We start from the raw sequence: 21,105 nt of genomic DNA, 5'->3' as shown, positions 1-21,105 counted from the left end.
CACTTTTTCCGACCCGAGGACGTGTGGGGAATTATTCCCAATGCGACTCGTATGGGCTTTTTACCATGCGAATCGTGATTGCCAGTTTGTACGGCACTTGTACGATTTGTACGGTAAAAAGACCGGATACGAGTCGTACGGGAATTTTTTTTACCGGATCGTAATTGGCACCCAAATGTTCACGTTGAACTCGCAGCCTATGCTGATGATATTCTTCTCTTTCTGTCCAAGCCAGAAGAATCAATTCCAGCTTTTTTAGATGGAGTGAAATCTTATTCACTCATTTCCGGATACAAATTAAATAATGATAAGTGTGAAATACTACCGCTAACAAAAAATACTTTCAGCTCACAGTTTCAAGCTTCTCAATTTAAATGGAGTCCAAATCAAATTAAATATTTAGGTTTACACTTTACACCCTCAATTTCAGACACGGTAACTTTATGTATGAATAAGTGCCTTCAAAAGATCACAGAGTTGACTTCTAAGTGGCATCCCCTTTATTTGTCTTGGTGGGGCCGCTTAGATACCATAAAGATGATGTTAACACCCATAGTATTATACACCATCTCGAATATTCCACTTCCTATTACTTCTAAATTACTCAAAAAAATGAATTCCATTTTATCCTCCTTCTTATGGAATAATAAGAAATCTCGAATGTCTTTACTATAACTAATCCGTCCTAAAACAGAGGGTGGAGTTAGCTTCCCGGATTTCCAGGCTTATCACAAAGCTTTCCTATTGCGTCAGGCCTCCTTGTGGTTGCTTGACTCTGCAGATGATTGCCCTCTTTGGATTTCATTTGAGCGCCTGTTTATGTCTCCCTACTCATTTTGTGAATATCTTGCTTCCTCATGTAAGCCGCAGTCTATTTCTACTACTATATTGAAGCATACTTCCAGGTTACTTGACTTTCCTCCTAGCCCTACTCTTTCCTCTAAGGATTCCTTTTTTACTTCCACAATTTGGCATAATAAGGCTCTCTTGATCCATAATAGACCCTTTTACTGGAGGACTTGGAGAGTTCGGGGCTTGGTTTGGATTCGTCAATTATTCTTAAACTCAGAATTTCTGCCTTTTGCTACGCTCATGCAGGTTTTCAATTTACCGACCTCCTTTATTCATAAATACAATGTACTTAAACAAGCTGTATTGGAAGCCTATTCTCATCTCCCTGACATACCCAACATCTCCAATAATTCAGAACCATCTTGACTTAATGCCCTGTTATTGACCAAACCCAATCCCTCTACCATTTACAAACACCCGCAAGGCATAGACACTGATAGACAGAAAACAAAAATTGAAGACGCTTGGGAAAAAGACTTCGAGTTATGTTGGCCACTCTCACTTTGGAAAGGTATCTGGTCTAAATTATGTAAGGCCTCTAGAGCAGCAAATACCACACAAACACTATTTTTCGTATATGGTATATGGAGGAAGTAAGAGGAAAAAAACAGACCCAACGCCAGTGTGAAAGGCAATGGCAGAAAGTATACGATCCGAAGGCCCGGGAGGAAAATAAAGCAAAACTAACCCTCTGTAAAACATCTATCATAGCAAAGAAATCTGAATGCTATGAGTTGAAGATTAAGAAGGCCAAGGACACTCAGAAGGAGACCTTAAACGTGCTGAGGGAGTTGAGTAAAAAAAATAATAGAGGACGGTTGCCAAAATGGCTGACTGCAATAACATTAAGGAATTCTTCCTAGCAAACGTCAAGGATATCCTAACAGAAATAGGCAATACCGGCATAAGCTCATGCCCTCTCTCAGTGGTTGATCCACCGGACTTCCAGGGTGGGAATCTCTCAGTCTTTCCAACACTAGATCTAGACTGCCTAGCACACATCATGGCCAAAGTGAAATCAGGGTCACCAGAGGACCCCTCTCCTCCCAGGGTGTTCAAAATGATCTTCCCCGTGATGGGACCAGAGGTATTGTCCTTGTTAAACCTGTCCCTGGTAACATGGAAGGTACCTCTCAACTTTAAGGAAGCTATGGTGACTCTGCTGCTGAAGAAAGCGGGGGCGGATGTAAATAATCTGAAGAATTACCGACCCATATCCAGATTTCTCTTTCTGGCTAAGGTAGTAGAGCAGCATGTGCTTAGAACACTTTTGTCTTTTTTGGAGGAACACCAGCTGCTCCATGCATGGCAAGCAGGCTTTAGGGCCCATAACAGTACAGAGCTGGTGATGCTCTCAGTGCTGGACGAGGTGAGGCTCGCAGCCGGCAAGAAGAATTCATCGGTGCTGATCCTTTTGGATCTCTTAGCCGCGTTCGACAGGGTGAACCATGCTCAGCTGCTGTCCTGTGTTGAGGGGCTGGGAATCACTGGCACCGTATACCAGTGGATTGCCTCCTTCTTGAAGGATCGGTCACAAAATGTCCATCTAGGGGAATGTGTCTCCAGGAAAGCCGCTTTGCCGTGTGGGGTCCCGCAGAATTCGACGTTGTTGCCCCTGCTTTTTAACATCTATTTACATCCACTCGTGGAAGCACTGGCAAACCTAGGCTGTCTGGTATTCAATTATGCTGACGATACGCAACTAATCTTGCGGCTCAACAATTCGACACAGTCTCAGTCTAATGTACAGAATATCCTTCAGTTCATGATGAACTGGATGACCACCAACTCACTGCAAGTAAATCCCGACAAGACGAAGGTACTAGCTATTACCACAGGGGGCAACCCCTGGTCTAATTCCTTCTGGCCACAAGAGCTAGGCACTACTCCAACACCGATGCCAGTTGTGGAGAGTCTGGGTATTAGATTAGACAACAAGCTAACTCCGAACAACCAGGTGACCGATGTGGTGGGGAATTGTGTGGGCCTTATGAGGCAACCCTGGAAACTTGTATCCCTCCTGTCATTCTGCACCATGCGTACTGTAGTGTCAGCACTAATTGTGTCACAACTGGACTATGATAACGCGTTATACATCGGGCTACGTGACAAATTATCAGGGAAGCTTCAGGTGGTTCTGAATGATGCAGCGAGACTGACTTTCAAACTTCCTAGAAGAGCACATGCCACACCATTGCTGCAACAACTGCACTGGCTCCCAATAAAGCAGAAGGCTAGGTTTAAGGGTTTGTGGATTGTGGATATTAACATTCTTTGGCCCATATGAGGAGAATACATATGGGAGGCATGGGCTTAGCAGGCAAGTCATATTATACCTCATTGTTGAGCTACTGCCAAAGCAAGGCAGTCTTGCACTATGTAGTCAACCAATACTCATACATGTGCAGACTATTTGTATTACAATTGCTACTGGTAACTACAGATTCACAATCGCTGTGGATAGTGGCATTTACCAAAATGCCTGGTGACATGCATTTAGAAAATACATAGATGGAATCTTGATGTGAATATGCACACATAACGTTTCCCAATACACCATTGGAATTGGAACAACACTAGGTAAAATTATAAGGAATGACCTCAAATTTGTCAATGACACTAAGGTTCTCATTAGGATGTGACTCGGAAAGCCTCTGACCACAGGTCGGAGCAGTAGTGGTCCGTGGAGGGAGTGCCGCGGGGCGGTGGGGTCAGGGTAGTAAACTCGGGCTCACGGCCGACCGGAGTAATGTAAATAAATAAATAAATTAAACGAATTTCATTGCATGCGCTGAAACGCCACCAGGAGTCGTTCCATGTGTTGCTGCTTTTGCCAAACATCAGTACTTCTATCTTGCCTGTGTTCAGCTGCAGGCAGTTTATCTTGTCTGCGACATTTGTCAGGCATCTGTGGAAGTTGGTTCTGGTGGTGGAGAGGTTGTCGGTGAGTGAGAGGATGAGTTGGGTGTTGTGTGCATAGGAAATTATGTTGAGACTGCGGGATCTGACGATGTTGGCCAACAGGGTCACATACTATTGAGGAGTGTGGGGCTGAGGAATGAGCCTTGGGGGACACCACAGTTGATCTCCTTGTGTTCAGAGGTGAAAGGTGGCAGGTCAATCATCTGTATTCTTCTGGTGAGGAAAGAGGTGATCCATCTGAGCGCGTCCCCTTAGATGCCCATGTGGTAGAATCTTTTGAATCAGTGCGTGGTGAGATACCGTGTTGAAGGCTGCCAAGAGGTAAAGGAGGATCAAAACTACTGTTTCTCCTTGGTCGAGGAGGGTTTGGATGTCATTTGTGGCTGCGATTAGGGCGATTTAGGTGCTGTGATTGCTGCGGAAGTATGATTGGGAGGCGTTGAGTCGCTGGTTCTGCTCCAGGTGTGTCACAGGTTGATTGCTGATGATCTCTTCCCAGTACTTTCATTTGGAAAGGGAGCAGGGAGATTGGCCAGTAGTTTTCATTGGGGTCGGTGGAGGCTTTTTTGATTAATGGCCAGACTTAGGCATGTTTCCAGGCATTGAGAAATGTTGCGGTGGTGATAGAGGTGTTGAGTATGGTGGTGAGTACCTTGCCGATCCTTTGGTTTACGATAGTGAAGATGTGGAGCGGGCATGGGTCTGTGGGATCGCCCGAGTGGATGGATATCAAAGTGTAGGTGTCGTCCTGGGTGGAGAGGATGTTCCAGATGGTCAGTGTGTAGTTTCTGTCAGTTATGTTGGTGGTGTGTCTGTCGAGGAAGTTTGTAAGTGTGGGTTTGAAGTTTTTGTATATGGTTGTGATCTTGCTGTGGAAGAAGTGGGTGAGGTTGTCGCACAGCTCCTCTGAGGGTGTGATGTTGTTTTTGCTTGCAGTCAGGTTGGAGAATTCCTTAACGATGTTGAAAAGTTCTTTGGTGTTGTTGGGGCTGGTTTTGATGTGTGGGTCAAGGACTCTTCTTCTTTGTTGCCCTCAGCAGGCGGTGGGAGAGGCTGAGGGAGGTCTTGAAAGCTGCCCTGTCTGAAGAGTCCTTGCTAGTGCGCCATCTCCTCTCCAACTGTTTGCTGTCTCAATTCACTGTTCTGAGTTCTTGGTTCTACCAGCCTGCCTTTTTGGAGGACTTTCTCTGGATATAGCGCTTGATGGGGACGATGCTGTTTGTGCAATTTGTGATCCATACATTGAAGATTTTCACTTCCTGTATGAGGTTGGTGGTGGCAGTGGAGTTGGTGGTGCTGAGAACATTTGCCCAGCTGATCTCTAAGATATTGTTTCACCTCCAGTGGCGGGCGTTGGTCATCTTCGGGGTGGTGGTGTGGGGGCTGCAGATGCTGAAGTAGACGATGGAGTGATCAGTCATTGTGAGTTCTGTGACATGGCTGTATGTGACGCGGTTGTTGGAGGTGAAAATTGGGTCAAGTGTGTGTCCAGTAATGTGTGTATGGTTGTGGATGATGTGGGTCAATCCAAGGCTGCTCATACTGTGGAGAAGGTGTATGGTGTTTTCGTAATTGGGGTCATTGGTGTGGAAATTTAGGTCACTGAGGAAAATGTAGCCCTTGGATTGTAAGTCTAGGGGTGCAAAGAAGTCTGCTATGGTGTTGCAGAAACTGGAGCGCAGGCCTGGGGGGCAGCATGCCAGGGTGCTTCTGATGGTTGCCTTGTCGTATTTGTGGAGATTGAAGCTGAGCTGTTCCAGGGTGGTGGTGGTACATTGTATGGTCTTTTTGTGGATGATGGCTGTTGGTGCGGTCCTGGTGATTGATTTTATATCCTTCGGGGATCACTGTGGCAATGTCTGGGGTGGATGTGGAGTTGAGGCAGGTCTCAGTGAGGAAGATGATGTCGGGTGCAAGGGTGGCGATAAAGTCCCATATTCAGTGGAATGCTTGCATAGAGAGCATATGTTACGGGAACATGCGAGCTGGTGTTTTGTTCAGGTGGTGTCTGTGATGTGTTTGAGGTGGGGCTTCTGTGTGTGCCATGGCAGGTGAAGTGGCAGTGGGTGCAGGTGAAAAGTCCTACCGTGGAGTGTGGGTCGGCACAGTGGCAGTGTTTTTAGCTGCATCTGGGGTCGAGGGTGTAGAGCTCGGCGATGGTCAATCTTCGGTGGGGCAGGAAGGCCACAGGTCATGGCATTGGGCATGGTCCAGGCACAAATGGGCATAGACGGGCTTGCTGTTGGTGCAGTTATGCTGCAGCCTGCATTAAGTAGGTCCTGGAGTGGACGGGGCTTCTGTTGGCGGGAAGGCAGGAAGAACAGAAAAGTGGGAAAACCTCAGTTGGAAACCCGGGCAGCTGTGGTGTCACTGGATCAGTCTGGAACAAGCAGGAACTGGAGGTCACAGGCAAGTAGCAAACTAGTTATCCAGGTGCCTACTCACACCTCTACTACCTCGTGCATATTCCACCTACAGATCTGCTTGCAGTACGACAACAAGACAACAGCCCATCATTTTGCTTTTTTCTGTATCAATTAGGGAGCCTCCCAAAATTTACTTAGGGAAAACATTTTGAAACATACTGCCACAAGTTGATTTTTCCACACAATCCACGTCATCTCCATTTTGCTGAAGTGAATTCAGAATAGGCAATAATTATAACAGCTATTCATTTTCGATTTCCATGGTGTATAATTTTAGCAGATGTGGAAATAATCGTTTCCAGGGCAGGACCATTTGTAAAGAGGCATGAGATTCCTATTTTGTGCTACTGAATCAAAAAGATTTGCTGTCCTGCCACGGCCAATCTGCATACATAAATTTAGGGACTCGCAATTTGTGAGTATAATGGATACACTCAATGGGGAATTACTAAAATTTACATTTGCACACTAGTTCCTCAGTCTATTGGAACTGTGGTCTATTCTTGGGGCATGTGAATATCATTTACAAGGAGAGGGAATTACAGTTCTTTTATTGGAGACTGCTATGGGTGGACTGAATTGTGTATTCCATTTGTTCTTAGATTATGAACATGTCATTTGCCGTCAAGTTCCACACTGGCAGGTGACTGGCGTACTGACTTTATAGCGGTCATCAGAGGTTTGTATGATACTTATATAAAGCGGTTTACACTCAAGCTTGCATTTCGTACATTTGTTTGTAGATTAAAAAGCTCTCCTTTCCATTAATGAAAAAAACGTCCACGTTATTCCACCATCAGAAGTACACAATGCTGGAATGCATATTTTTGTTTGGCCAGCAGCATTTCTCTATCGGGAACATCTCCTCTCTGTTAAAAATCATAAACACTGCTAACATCGAGTTAGAATTTCAGATGATTGGGCTGAATAACATATATACATCATTTATTACACAGAAAAGCATCGTTTGGGAACATAGTATGATTTTGAACAAAGAGAAAGACAAACAATTAAGCAATTAAAAAAAGAGCTTTTCAAGGAGCAGCTTAGAAAATAGCTGCCAGTTTCTAGAGCTCCCTAACATCCCCCTTGCATAATTTCTAAATTAATGATTTTAACCTAGCCTGTCATAATTGTCTATATATCATCTGTAGTATCAATGAAAAGCAACTCAACTTGCAGAATTTGACCACGAATTGGGGCATGCAATGAAAGGGTACATGAAATGGTAGATACTGTTTTATAGTTGATGAGCTACCATATAAAAGTTGTTTTCCGTGAACATTAATGCTGCCAGGAGATTTTGTGCTGAAGGTATCCTTTCAGATATGCCCTTTGCTGCACACCTATAAATAGGTGCAGATGTCCTGCCCATCTTTGTTTTTTCCTGTAGGATGTTATTTTCTTGTCTCTCGTCACGACCCTGAGAGAAAAGTGAACGTGCTCAAAATAATGTGAAAAAATAAGATATCCTTTCCGGAAACTCTCACGGTTGAATGGTGCAACTGTGTTGCACGGTTGTGTGATGGAACAAAGCTTTACCACAAATGTGTTACAATGCGAATTCCTTTACCACGTATATCATTTACCACGCATGCTTTTACATCATATTTTGTTGTAAAGAATGTATGGTGAAGATCTATGTGTGTTAAACGTTTTCCCTAACCCCTGCCCTCAGTCCTCAAGCCGGTACCATAAACCCTAAATCAAGACCCCAGCATAACCCCCGCCCTGTTGAAAATCACCCAACCCTTTCCTAAGCCTTAAATCTTGACCCCCAGCAAGACCCCCTTCCTGTTAAAAACCTCCTGAGCTTTCCTTCAACCCTAAATCTAGACCCCCAGCGTGACCACTCCCTGTTAGAAAATACCCAACCCTTCCCTAAACCCTAAATCTAGAACCCTGTGCAACCCCCTCCGACCCTCCAGCCCTTTTAAATACCCGGCCCTCGCCACGAACCCTAAATCTGGCACCCAGAGCCTTTAAAATAAAATCAACAATCCTCCTTACCTTTTCAGGATGAGGCAACTCTTGTAAAGCACTGCACACATGTCATCAAGAGGAAGCGGAAGAATCTCTTTGCTCCTCTAATGACGCTGATAGCCTTTACCATGCAGGTGCAATTACCAGCATATGCCCTCATCACATACTTTGTAAAATAAAATGCGTGGTGAAGGCTATGCATGGTAACAGTGTATGATGAGGGGTGTTATCCACCGAAACTGGTCCTATGATGCTTGTTTCTGGTTCAGGGAAGCCTTGGTTTGGCGGTTCGGGCTGGACTGTTCCCATGAGGTCCAGGGTCAAGACTGATTTGCATATAGCTGGGTCTGAACTGAAGTGGCATAGTGAGCTAAAGAACAATGATGGATTCAACCCAGATCTGTGACTGAGGATGAGTGTCTGCAAAGTTTCAGCGCTCCGTCCATCATCTCCTTGTGTTTGCTATGTTTGCCCTAAGTTGGTAGGGTATGACCAGACGTGGGTCCCGTCACTTTGCCACTGGATTCAAGCTAGCCTGGCTAATGAGGGGTGTTACCACAAAATCGGTCCCAGGATGCTTGTTTCCGGTTCAGGGAAGACCTGGCCTGGCAGATTGGGCTGGACTATTCTCATGAGGCACAGGGTCAAGACTGATTTGCATCTAGCTGGGTCTGAACTGAGGTGGTGAAGTGACCTAAAGAACAATAATGGATTCAGCCCAGTTCTGTGACTGGGGTGAGTGTCTGAAAGGTTTCAGCGCTCTGTCGATCATCTCCTTGTGTTTGCAACAGTGTATGCGTGGCAATGTGGTAAAGGCCCCTGCATTGTAATGGCGGTTTCCAGTGTTGCACAGATGACTCAGAGACATGGCTGCACACTATGCATAAATATATGCAATCACTGGGAGGCTGCACATCCAACCCTATAGTTATAACCCAATGCTGACAACATTTTTCCTCCTTCTCACCTCATACTCTAATGTATGACAAAATCCAGCACTGGACCTGACATCCTTGGTGTGGTTTTTTCCAAATGTTTCCCTTCAATCCTTCTGTTATTGCTGACTTCATTGTTGCTGACCTTAGGACTCTGCAAAGTTTACCACTGCTGACGTGCTTGTGCTCTTTCCTTTAAACATGGCAACATTGGATCCACCCATCTGGCATACTTTTAAGTCCCTAGTATCGTGGTACAATCTAACCAAGGGCCTCTAACTTAAATGCTACTAGAGGGCCTGCAGCACTAAATGTGCCACCACCTTAATTAGCCTTTTAAAACATGTCTCAAGCCTGTCTTTGCAGCATGTGTGTGCAGTTTCAAACTGCAATGTTGACCTGACAACATTAACCTTTTGCCAGGCCTAAACCTTCTTTTTTAATACATACAAGCCACTCCTAGTGTAGGCCTTGAACAGCCCTTAGGACAGTGTGAGGTGTATTTAAAACGTTGGGCATGTACTTTTAACATTTACATGTCCTGCTAGTGAAACACCCTTAAATTTGTTTTTAGGTCAAGCCTGGGCAGCGCATGCACTGCTTTGCGAGGTGTGTTGTATTCAGGTAGGCACTTGAAGCTCCACCCACTCTCCGCCCATATTTTTCAGTGGCTTGTGTCATTGTCCACTGTAAACTGTGGCTGTTCATTGGTCAAGAGGCTTAGTAGTCCCTCCTTAGTACTGCCTTGTCTCATTTTGTAACCTCTCATGGCAAAACCCCCCCGTTTTATGTGTTGTTACTTGGTAGGCTTTAATTAAAGCCTCTGAGCACTATTTTCTCAAATAGCATGCCTGCCTGCTGTTACAGGCAGGGCACGCTCTCTCCTAACGGTTTTTTAAAAACAATTATAGCACAGGCGCCGAACGCATTTGCAATGCAGTAGGTCTCACATTTGCTTGAGTTTAAGCTATTTGCATTGTAAATGACAATGACTTTTATTTATCTGTTTTAAAAACAACACATAAATAAAAGGCAATTTCATGTACAATGCTAATAGCTCAAATTCTCGTAAATGCGAGACCTATTGCATTGCAAATGCTTGTTCGCTATTGCAATGCCTCTCTCTCCAAAAGGATAAAATTGGGGTATTTTATTACATTAAAAAAGTGATAACTTTTAATCTAAAGTATCGAGTTAGGGCGCTGAAGAATTGTAATTTATAGAAAGTTACAACAGAACAGTTTATCTAGCTGACAGTTTACAATGCTGTTTTTTACTTCAACAGACTAGGACCAATTTTGAAGATGTCTTGGTCTCCATAATTTGATTATGTTACTTATTTAAACCTGTTTATTGGAAAACCATTTCATTAGATTTTTTAAAAACAGAGTTGAAAAACACTTCTTATTTAAACATTGAACATAAAGACAAACTAACACAATGATCTAAAACAGCAATTCAAAATAAAACCAATAAATTGGTTACAAATTAAATTCCAATATTCAACCAGTCAAAATATCCACAGCAACACTCCTCACAGTTTGTTGTTGTATTAATAATACATCCGGAGGTTGCTGACCGGTAGGAACAAATATTCAAGATTAAAGGGGTTACACATTTAGAAGTGATCCCCATTTGGGCTAATCCTATTTCCATACACTTGTTTCCTCAGTGTTAAAGCGTGCCGACGCGTCTCAAATCCCAATCTGATTCTTGGGATTTTTTTCAGGGCTAAGACTGGATAGAATCTGCTTAATGTATACTTTAGAACGCCTTCTTTTGGTAAGATAACAAAGGCACCGCTCGTGTTGCTGACTTTATGGTTTTCTTGTGAGCACTAGAAGGAATGTTTTCAGGGACATCTCCTTGTGTTTTCAAATTTACGATTACACCATACATTTTTTTGTGCTCTCTTGATGGAATCCTCATGTTACAATTAAACGAAGACACGTTCTGATTTTTCCTTACAGTTCATTCAGCCGTTAAAAGTTATGGCGTGAAGCTCCGGTTTATAGAGGACCAGTCAGAGCTATACGCCGGAGCTACACGCCATAACTTAACGACTGAACGAACTGTAAAGAAAAATCAGAACGTGTCTTCCTTTAATTGTAACACGAGGATTTCTTCAAGAGTGCACAAAATATTTTTTGCATGTCATTGTAAATTTTCAAACACAAGAAGGAGTCCCTGAAAAGATTCCTTCTAGTGCTCACAAGAAAACCGGACGGTCAGCAACATGAGCGGTGCTTTTGTTATCTTTCTTAGAGAAGGCGTTCTAAAGTACACATTCAGCAGATTCTATCCAGCCTTAGCCCTGAAGAAAATCCAAAGAATCAGATTGGGATTTGAAACGCCTCGGCACGCTTTGCCACTGGAGTAAACAAGTGTATGGAAATAGGATTAGCCTAAATGGGGATCACTTCTAAATGAGTAAACCCTTTAAGCTTGAATATTTGTTCCCGCAAACTGTGAGGAGTGTTGCTGTGGAAATATTGACTGGATTAATATTGGAATTTATGTAACCAATTTATTGGTTTTATTTTGTATTGTTGTTTTAGATCATTGTGTTAGTTTGTCTTTATGTTCAATGATTAAATAAGAAGTGTTTTCCAACTCTGTTTTTCAAAAATCTCATGAAATGGTTTTCCAATAAATAGGTTTAAATAAGTAACATAATAAATTGTGGAGACCAAGACATCTTCGAGTTTGATCCTAGTTTGTTGAAGTAAAAACAGCATTGTAAACTGTCAGCTTGATAAATTGTTCTGTTGTATTTACCAGCCCAGTCTAGCTGTGTGAACCCCCTCTTTGGAGTAAAAGTTTTAGAAAGTTAGGATTTTCTTGTCCCAATCATTGGGTGCCTGCAACCTGTATCTTGGCTCACATGACTAGGTGTAGATGGTAGATGAACTTTCTGTATTGCTCCCAGACAATGAGACAAATGGGAAATAGGTGTTGGCAGGTTGGGCCATCTCTGTTACCTACCACACTTGCACATCACAAAGACTCACAAAGACTCACTCACAAAGAGTTTCACACTGTCTTCTGTGCCCTCAAACAAGCTGGGACCAGGAAATGGAGGAAGGAAATGCCAAACACCTTTGGGGGTGGAAAGCTCTAGATACTTCTCCTACTTCAAAGCTGGCACCAAGTACCGGACAAAACTCGTCAGTATACACCTGGACCTATGGAAGATTTGGGAGAATTACTGCTGTGTTGCTTCGCTGCAAAAAGGACTACTACTCTGCTGCCTAAGCGAGACGGACTGGACCTGCATATTGATCAAAGGGCTGCCCGAGTGACTCCACGGGCTAGTTGGCTGGCCTTCTGATCAGAGCCTAAGGGACAGAAAAGGCTCCAACCACCCTGAACCTTGCTTCTGGGCTCCTAACGCTGTGAGTCCTGCCCCCTCAAGCGGATGTTCATTACACATGAATTATTTATTATTTATTTCAATGCGCATTATGTCATATTTGTTTTAACTGATTTTCTATTTGGAAATGTATCTGCTATTCCCAAACAATGCCTATAGATTACTGGGTGCTTTAGAAGCCCTATTAAAGACAATGTGTCACATGTACAAAGATGTCTTTTTGCGATATCCTAATAGTGAAATTTTGTGATTCATTGTTAGGAAATCGGAAACAACTACGTTCTACAGTGTGTATAACACTGTTTGCAATTCCCAGTGAGTTGCAATTGAGCTACCTTATTAATATTCATGAGATAGGTGGCAATTTACAACCCATTTGGGAACCACTAAATAACACTGGGATGGTGGTCTGCTGGGGACAACAGATCACCATATCTGTGTTTGCTTTTAAATAAAGCACCTTTTTTTTATGGAGCCCGTTTTCCTTTAAGGAAAACAGAATGCGTTTCAAAAGAAAAAAATAAAAGTTTTCTTTTAGTTTTTGAAGAGAAGACAGTGGTCCGTGTTTTTGAAAGCATTCACAAAGGGAAAGAGGCAGTGCTTCATTTGTAAAATGTTAAGTGCCCAGGGCTCTGACCAGGAGGCCACTGCAGCTTGCACCACCCATCACCCCTGTCAACGCCGCCCAAACAACTACTAACCATCTCTCTGGCATGTAAATGCGACAGTTCAGATTATTCCAGGTAGCCAAAGCTAAAGTTAATGGCTGAGGAGGCAGGTATTGGTAATTTTTAAATGTATATTGTTTTCCTAAACAACTTTAATACTGCTCATCTGTAAATTACATGAGCAGTGCCACCTTGTGGCAGACTGCCCTAAGTGTGGTGTTGACGATTAGGTGCCGGTGCCGAGCACCGGAAACCAATCAGGGGCCGGTGCTCAGCACAGGAAAGCTCTGGCTCAAATTTAGCACTGAAAAGAGGTCCTTTGGAACCCCTTCCCATTTGTGGATAGGTTACCACCAACTTGAAGTTAGTGGTAAAGTGTGAGTGTTTTGCAACCAAATTCCATCACAAAACATTCATACAGACCCTTACAAGTCGCTATTAGAAAGGGACGCCCTTAACACGCCCCCTTCCTAATACTAAATCGCTAACCCATTTTGTAATTCGGGAATAGGTTACCGAACTACAAAATAGGGTTGCAACATGTGAAAAGGCCTTCTTGCATTTACAAACTACTGGCCATTTGCGACAAGCAAAAAGCTTTGAACATGTGTCCCAATGTTTTTACTTATGTTGCTGGGTTCTGGTATATTTATTGTTGCATAGATAATTCTCCAAAACACTGCATATCAGGATCTAGACATACTCAGGTCAATTTACCCATTGAAAAACAAGAATGTAAAATCCCCACTTCTGTTATTCTACTCACAGCACCATAGGCAAATGGAGGGGGATTCTGTATGCCGGACGTGGTTTAGATCAGTCTCTAGACCTGTGGCCCATAGACCCTCATGGTCCGTGACACATGCTCAGGACATGCGTGACTGTTTAGAAAGCTAAAGAATATTTGCATATTAATAAAGTATTGATAAAGATGTAAAACTGAAAATGTAATTGGTTTCCCAGATTCCAGTAATTGTTCACTGGGGGTCCACAGAAGTTAGAATGTAAATCACTAGGTAAAAACATGGAAAGGGGACTTTTGTCTCTGGACTAGTTAACCGGCTGTACAAATGCACCAGCTTGCTTTGGTAGTACAATTCATACCAAAATAAAAAATGTGTTCACTTTTTCAATGCAATGATTGACAATAAGCAATTCTTTTTACCGAATGCTAAGACCTTAATTTTGTTTGTATAAACTTTCAAAATTGTCTCTTTTGAATAATTATCCAATGCTGTTATCAGTCTCTGCTCTGAGAATTGCCTCCTTTTTATCGGGATGATGAAAAATAGATAATTATATTTTGTGCGTTTAAAGTCTATACATTCAAACAGAACAGTCTCTCAGTGCTGTGGGTTTGAAGAGGTCTTGAAAGACATCAGGGCCCGTATTATGTAGCGGCTCACTGTTCCTGTTTGAGCCATGGTGCGTCTTTAAACAGGTGTGCTAGGTGCAAACAGGGATAGTGCGCCCTATTCCAAATAATGCGCTGTGCCCAGGGCAACAGTGAACTTCTGCTGCCCAATGGCGGTGTATTAGTGAAATACGAAGCGGCTGTTTGGTCAGCGACGCTGTCCTTCCCATGCAGGTAGCACCCTCCCGCATGGCAAAGAGGGGACAGAGATCCTCTCGATAGCAGACACACCTTGTTTGTACAGAAATTCCATGGGGCTTTCATTGTGTGGTCACATGCAAACCTCACAAGTGTTTGGAGGGGTTGGTCTTCTTTCCCACACCAGTCATCTGAGTGGTTGTCTGAGTGGCAGTGTTTTTATATGCACATGCAGTGCACATTTCACAGGCAGACAACCAGATGTTTGTGGCTTCCCTGTTTTACTTTAGAGTACGGTTAAGTAGCTTCGACTGGGAGGAGGTTGAATGGAAAGTGACTCATGGTCGGACTGTGGTGGCGTGGACTCATGGATGGGATTGATAATATTAGACAACTTAGCATCTCGCATCAACAATTCCATATAATTGGTTATTAACTTGTACCACAAGCATGGAGTTTGATTAATGACAAGGAACTGAACATGAGGGCCTATGTGGCTGTTTCTCACCCTCTGTTACTGTCTGTCCTCTCCTATGGCCCCTCGGGTGGGGGGGGGGGGTCTTGTGCCAGTGTACCAAGCTAGGATACGATTACCCTGGCACATCTCTCAGAAGAGTGTCAGGGGTTACTGAAGGGACAACTGGCTTGGTTATTCTGATCATCTGAGCGGACCTTGCTCCTTGGTGGGGGAGATGAGTGTTCTTCTTGATTCTGACAGGGCCCCTTGGTTTTTATGAAAGGCTGGATTAAAGGTGTGTAAAACCTGTTTAGTCCACCAATTACCGGTTAAAACAGTTAGGACATTTTATGTTATGCACTGATATTACTTTCTGCTATAAACGTTTGTTAAATGGTGGTTGATAATGTGATCTTGCAGTAAATATGTCCACAGAAAGATGCAATCTCTGACCATACAAATGGTCACAGTCATAGGTTTCTCCTTGGTGTGGTCCTTGCTCTGGGCCCCTCCCGGGGGACGAGTTTCCTCCTATGTGGTTTTACTAAGATGTACAGCAGTCTTCTCCACTCACACTGTGAGCTGCTGCTCGTTCAACCTCTGCACCTTATAGAAGGTACCAACAGGGAAAGCAAGCTAGAAAACACATGCTTGCTGAGGTATCTTAGCTCGTTCGAGTTGCAGGAGTAAGCCTGCACTACAATGGTGTGATGCTGTCCAGTGCTTCACAATCCACCAAGTAGGAATAGTGGATTAAAGGAACAAAAGACGGCTTGGGTTCCACACAGCAGTCTAAATTAATCAGGTCTGGTGGAATGAACTCTCAATTAGTGGCAATCTAAGCCTATTTTGTGTCCTAAACCACAGCAACATATATTTAGCTGAGCATGGCACAATCCCTGAGGTACAACCCTTCACTGAGAGTTCCAGAGAACAAATATCCCTCTAGGTTCAAGCCCCTACCCACATAAAGCACTGTAAATAATAAGTTGCATTATACAGAGCGACGTCTGCTAATTTTATATATTGAAAGCTTACAAACAAAGATGAACAAGTGGCTCAAGAAGTGATGAAACCGAGTTATGAACTAATCAACTTCTTTTTCGGAATATTTTCACATAGTTGTGCTGCTTTTAGGACAGCACCATATATTCTCCTGCATTGCACGCAATATGTAATAGTGAATGGGCTAGTTGCAGGCTTGTAAAAGCTTTCGTAGAGCCTTCCTTTGTGGCACATAAAGGCATTTTGCTGCAGCAGCACTGGGTCTTGGAAAGAGCAGGGCCTCGAGCAAACAAACCCTATGATGTCCACGTTTAACTGGCAGTAAAGTAGCAGTCTTGTTTGCTTTGGCTGCATGGAGCCTTGCAGCAATGTTCTGAACAGTGCCTTAAAGTTTCATGTTTCTGCTTTACTTAAATGGGTTTCAAGTTGAATGAAAAAGTATGTCTGGCAATACTCCCTTGGTTAACAACATAAATTCGAAACTTAATTTCGTCTCTTTTGTCTAATTATATTTTAAACAAAACAATCTAACTTAATTTGCTCATCGGAGGACAAACTGTAATCTGCGTTTCATTTAAATATTACTCTCATAAGCGTTTTTGTCTTTTTTATTTTGTGTCGGACTTTTGGGCACCAAGTCAAAAAGAACATGCAAATGATGTATGATTTATATGATGTTATATTCACGAAGTTAACAATAGCCTTTAGTTTCTGCTGCAGTCTCTCGCACTGTGTATAATAGAGTGTGGCTAGAGAATACGCCTTTCTGGAGAAGCGATTTTGGAGCCGGAGCCAAAAAGAGCACTGTTTTGCTTTGTATTAAAGTATTTTGTTGCAATCTAGTGTACTCCTGAGGCCTATTGTGATGGTTTTGTAATTCCACTGTCTGCAATAGTGTAACTATAGCAGCAGTACCAAGACGACATTGGGTGAAGATACTCTAACAACATCTAGTCTCTATAATCATTACAGATCCATACTTGCTTTGTGGGCGCACTTGCAAAGATTCAAAATGTACAGCTATATGTCAAAGATGTTTTCTTTCGACGAGTAGAGGTGTAATAATCCATTCTAGTTTTGAGGTTTATCAGTTCTGCCATGTTGGAGCAGTGATTGATCATACAATGTTCTCTGTGTGCTTGCCCTCATTTTCAAAAGACTACTGAATAGTGTGATGTGTCAAAAGCTGCCTTTCTTGTTTTACTGGTGGGTCATGTATTAACACATTTGTATGAATGGGCAGACACTCTTGCAATTAAGTTAAATGTAGGTTATCCTTAGTTTCTTAGATCACTTCTTTCTAGTATCATCATGGTCAATCCCATGTTCATTTTGATTTCTTTGCAATGTTTTTTGTTCGTTGAGGATATTTTCTGTTACTTCTTAACACATTCAAGTATTTCCCAAAATCTGATGTGAATTTATTTTTCATTTATTCTAAATGTTCTATTTTTTTTTCTACTTCTTTATAATTTCACATAGCATAACGTTAATTTAGATACAGCAATTCCTGACTATATATTATGTAATTAATTGGTCTTTCACAAAACAATTCAATCCTTCCAACAGACAATACATGTTTCACCCTGGTGAAACGTGCAATGGTCTTCCTCAAGGCTCTTGGTTACATTGGGAACATGTAAGTCTATTTACACTGTAAATAGCAAAAACATATATTTAAGTGCCCACAACAAAATTGACAATGCACATTTGAAGTGAGTATCCCAGAACTATATTAAAAATGTTCAACATGAGTGTGTATTTTATGAACCTACTTCAAAGCTATGAATCAGAGTTCAGACCACAGTGCACAGCCGGGCTCCAAGTAGTGGATGACACCCTGTCCTTCAGTGACAAAACTGACAAATGCCTTCTGGTCCTGCTGAGCTCTTTGCAGTTTTCTATACCGTTAACTTCCCAACATTGATCCATATCATGAAAACTTGCATGAGTGTGCTGGGATGTATGGATGCCCATGACAGGGTACAATACTTTGAAGGTTATGCATGTGTGGTTTTGTGTGTGCTTGCAATGGACACAACACATGGACGACACTGCGTTCCATTTTGAGAGGCCCAGGGATTGCTGGAGGAGCAGAGAGAGATAGAGCTTCCCTTAGACAGATTTGTGGATTGCTACACTACTGCGAGCTGTGTTGGACACTTTTTGAAGGAAGGAAGAGACTTTGTTACCCATCAATAGGAGCTCTTTGATTCTGAAAGTGGTCTCTGGTCAAAGGGGCCTGGGTACATCTGAGTAAGAAGAAGGGGTTGATAAGAGAATCATAAAGAGTAGGATTGGGGCCCTTTGGTAACCTTCTGATGCACATATCACTGACGTCTATGTCTGAACCTATAGCCACTTCCATGGCCAGTATTTGGAGCTATGAAGATTGGAGACTGTCCTGCTGTTATATCCTGATCTCTGGAGGAAGAGCACAAAAAGGAGGGGGCACTTCAAAGTTGGCACACCCCGAGCACAAACTTTAAAGACAGAGACACTAAATTACAATTTTGTCTGAAAATGGATTATAACAAGGGGAACTTGAGACTCCGAAATTGTCAAACTGGAGCTGTACGTCAGTGTAGAAATGCTTGGAATGAGTTCTACCTGTTATGCCCAGGATTGGGGACTAAGGGTCCACCAGTCCTCGATGTGGGTGAGGGTACATCCCCCAAGAGATTAAAAACCACTCACGAGGAACTTCTGCCTGATCCATGACCAGTGGGCCCTGTGAGGAGAAGGAGATTGCCTGCATGCAGCAAGGTCCAGTAGGGGTCCTATTGAGAGGATCCTGGGTGCAGAGTGTGAGATTCTGGTTTGTTGAGCAAAGTATGCCCATTGGGTCATCTGTGTGTCTGTGTGCTGTATGACCTATGTATGACAGACTGGGCGCAGCAGAGAGGACTGGACCACGTACCAATCTGTATGCTAGCCCGTGTGAGAAGTGTGAGCCCTGGATGCTAGGAGGAGGCCACTGCTGAGAGAAAGGGTCACTGCTGAGAGGATGGGTCAATATTCTGGTGACACACTTCTGCAATGGGAGGTCCATTACCCTAGGTAGTACTGGGACCTGGTGAGGGCTGTGATTTAGCGAAGTGATCCACATATGTCCGGAGGGGATCCCAGAGAAGATTAAGAGCTGTTGACCTGAATGCACTGTAAGGACCCTCTCCACATTGGGGGCATAGACCAGGAAGAGGGCAGTCACCTGCGGACAGAATAAAGTCATGATCTCCAATGGCTTGTAATCCACAAAGTTGGAACTAAGCTTCACCTACCTGAGTCCAGGAGCACCCAAAACCCACACCCTATCAAAGAAAACTAACCACATGATCAGAGGAGCACAATGTAAGTCTCATGCAGCAGACTCCAGAGTCCTGCTCACTGCAGGGCTGGTAAGACTGACATCAGGCTGTTGCGCCCTGCGGGAACTTGTTCTGACTGACACTCCTAGGTTCAAGGACACGTGGACTTTTGCTAAAAGCCCTCGTAGAACTTCTCAAACTTAAACTCCCTCACCGGACCTAGCTTGGATGTCACCGCAAGTGAATGGGGAATAACCATTTTCCATAGCCTGGGAAGTAGGACAGGAGCTGTCCCAGGTAATGCAGTGTGTTTTTTGTACTTTTTATTAGTGGAAAAATACTCCTTTTTCATAAAAGTAAGCATTTGACTGGACAATCATGTATTGGGAGGTTTCTGGGTGTACTTTGAGTTCTGAGTCTGTGCTTGCCTTACACCTCTTTCCTCCCTGCAAAGCCATGGACTTCTCAACCCACGTTACCACTGATAGCCAACTTGCTGAAGCAGTACTTGGCCCAGTTGCTCAGAGCCTATAGGACATCCTGAGTAAAAGGCCTCAACCGCAACGGTTGGGCCCAGAAGCTTTTGCTTGCCCGTTGGCCTTTTGAACAGGGTTGTGACACCAGAGAAAATTTCAGATTGACAGTTCAGGCCCTACTCATCTTCCACCTTTATGGAGGCAATGCCCTGCTCACCCTGCTCAAAGGCATCCCAGAGACCCTCCTGCACCCCTGAAAGGCAACCTTCACTCCGCAGCACAACAAATCAAGGGGATCAAGAAATCCTACCATGTCATATTAGTCCTAATGGATCTGCAACGGGTACTCCTGAAAGCCTATATCATCTTCAAGAACAGCTGAATATCTTACAAGGCCCGCAACTCCTGTTTACCTAGCTGATGATGCAACAATATCTGGAGGTCAATGCCATCAGAGGAGCTGTGACATCAATTCGGAAAGAAACAATTCATTAAAAAACTGAAACGTCACCTTTCTCGTGAATCCTTCCCCAGAGATGGTGACTTCTCACCCCTACCATTAGCTCTGCCTCCTTTCTCCTGTCTTGTACAGCCCCTGTACAAGACAGGAGAAAGGTTTGCTAGGTTTGCATTTTTTAGCCAGTGGCATTTGAGTGCTCATATGTTAATGTATATGCTATAAAATGCAACAATATAATTGCACTCAAAATATTTATTACATGTAGTTAACGTCTATTTTAACTGTAAAGCATTATCTCACAGTTGTGCTGATATATTTTTTACTTAGCTCGTTGTAACTTTTGGAATTTCACATATGTCCCTTCATTGTGATTCTGCATTGTGCTTCACTTATCATTAATTATGCGCACACTATTTGATGAAGTACCAGACTTTTGCATTTTAGATGTTTCTCGGCTATATTGTGGTAAATTTCCAGGCTTGTTTGGTAAGAAACAGTGACAAATTAATTACATATATAGCTGTGACTACAAGTGAGGTTTGAGGACTTAACCTGATGTCCTAATAAAGAAGTGCAGTGTGTGGGAGCAAGGAGACATGGTTTCCTTACTGAATCTTAGTCTTTCATCACTCTACTGTGCAAGAGGTTTTCAAGTTTCAAAGCTCTCCCCACTTTCAGTGGATTGCTT

This window comes from Triturus cristatus, chromosome 1_2, assembly GCF_964204655.1.
Source record: "Triturus cristatus chromosome 1_2, aTriCri1.1, whole genome shotgun sequence".
Taxonomy (NCBI): Eukaryota; Metazoa; Chordata; class Amphibia; order Caudata; family Salamandridae; genus Triturus; species Triturus cristatus.
This window is presented reverse-complemented; position numbering follows the sequence as displayed.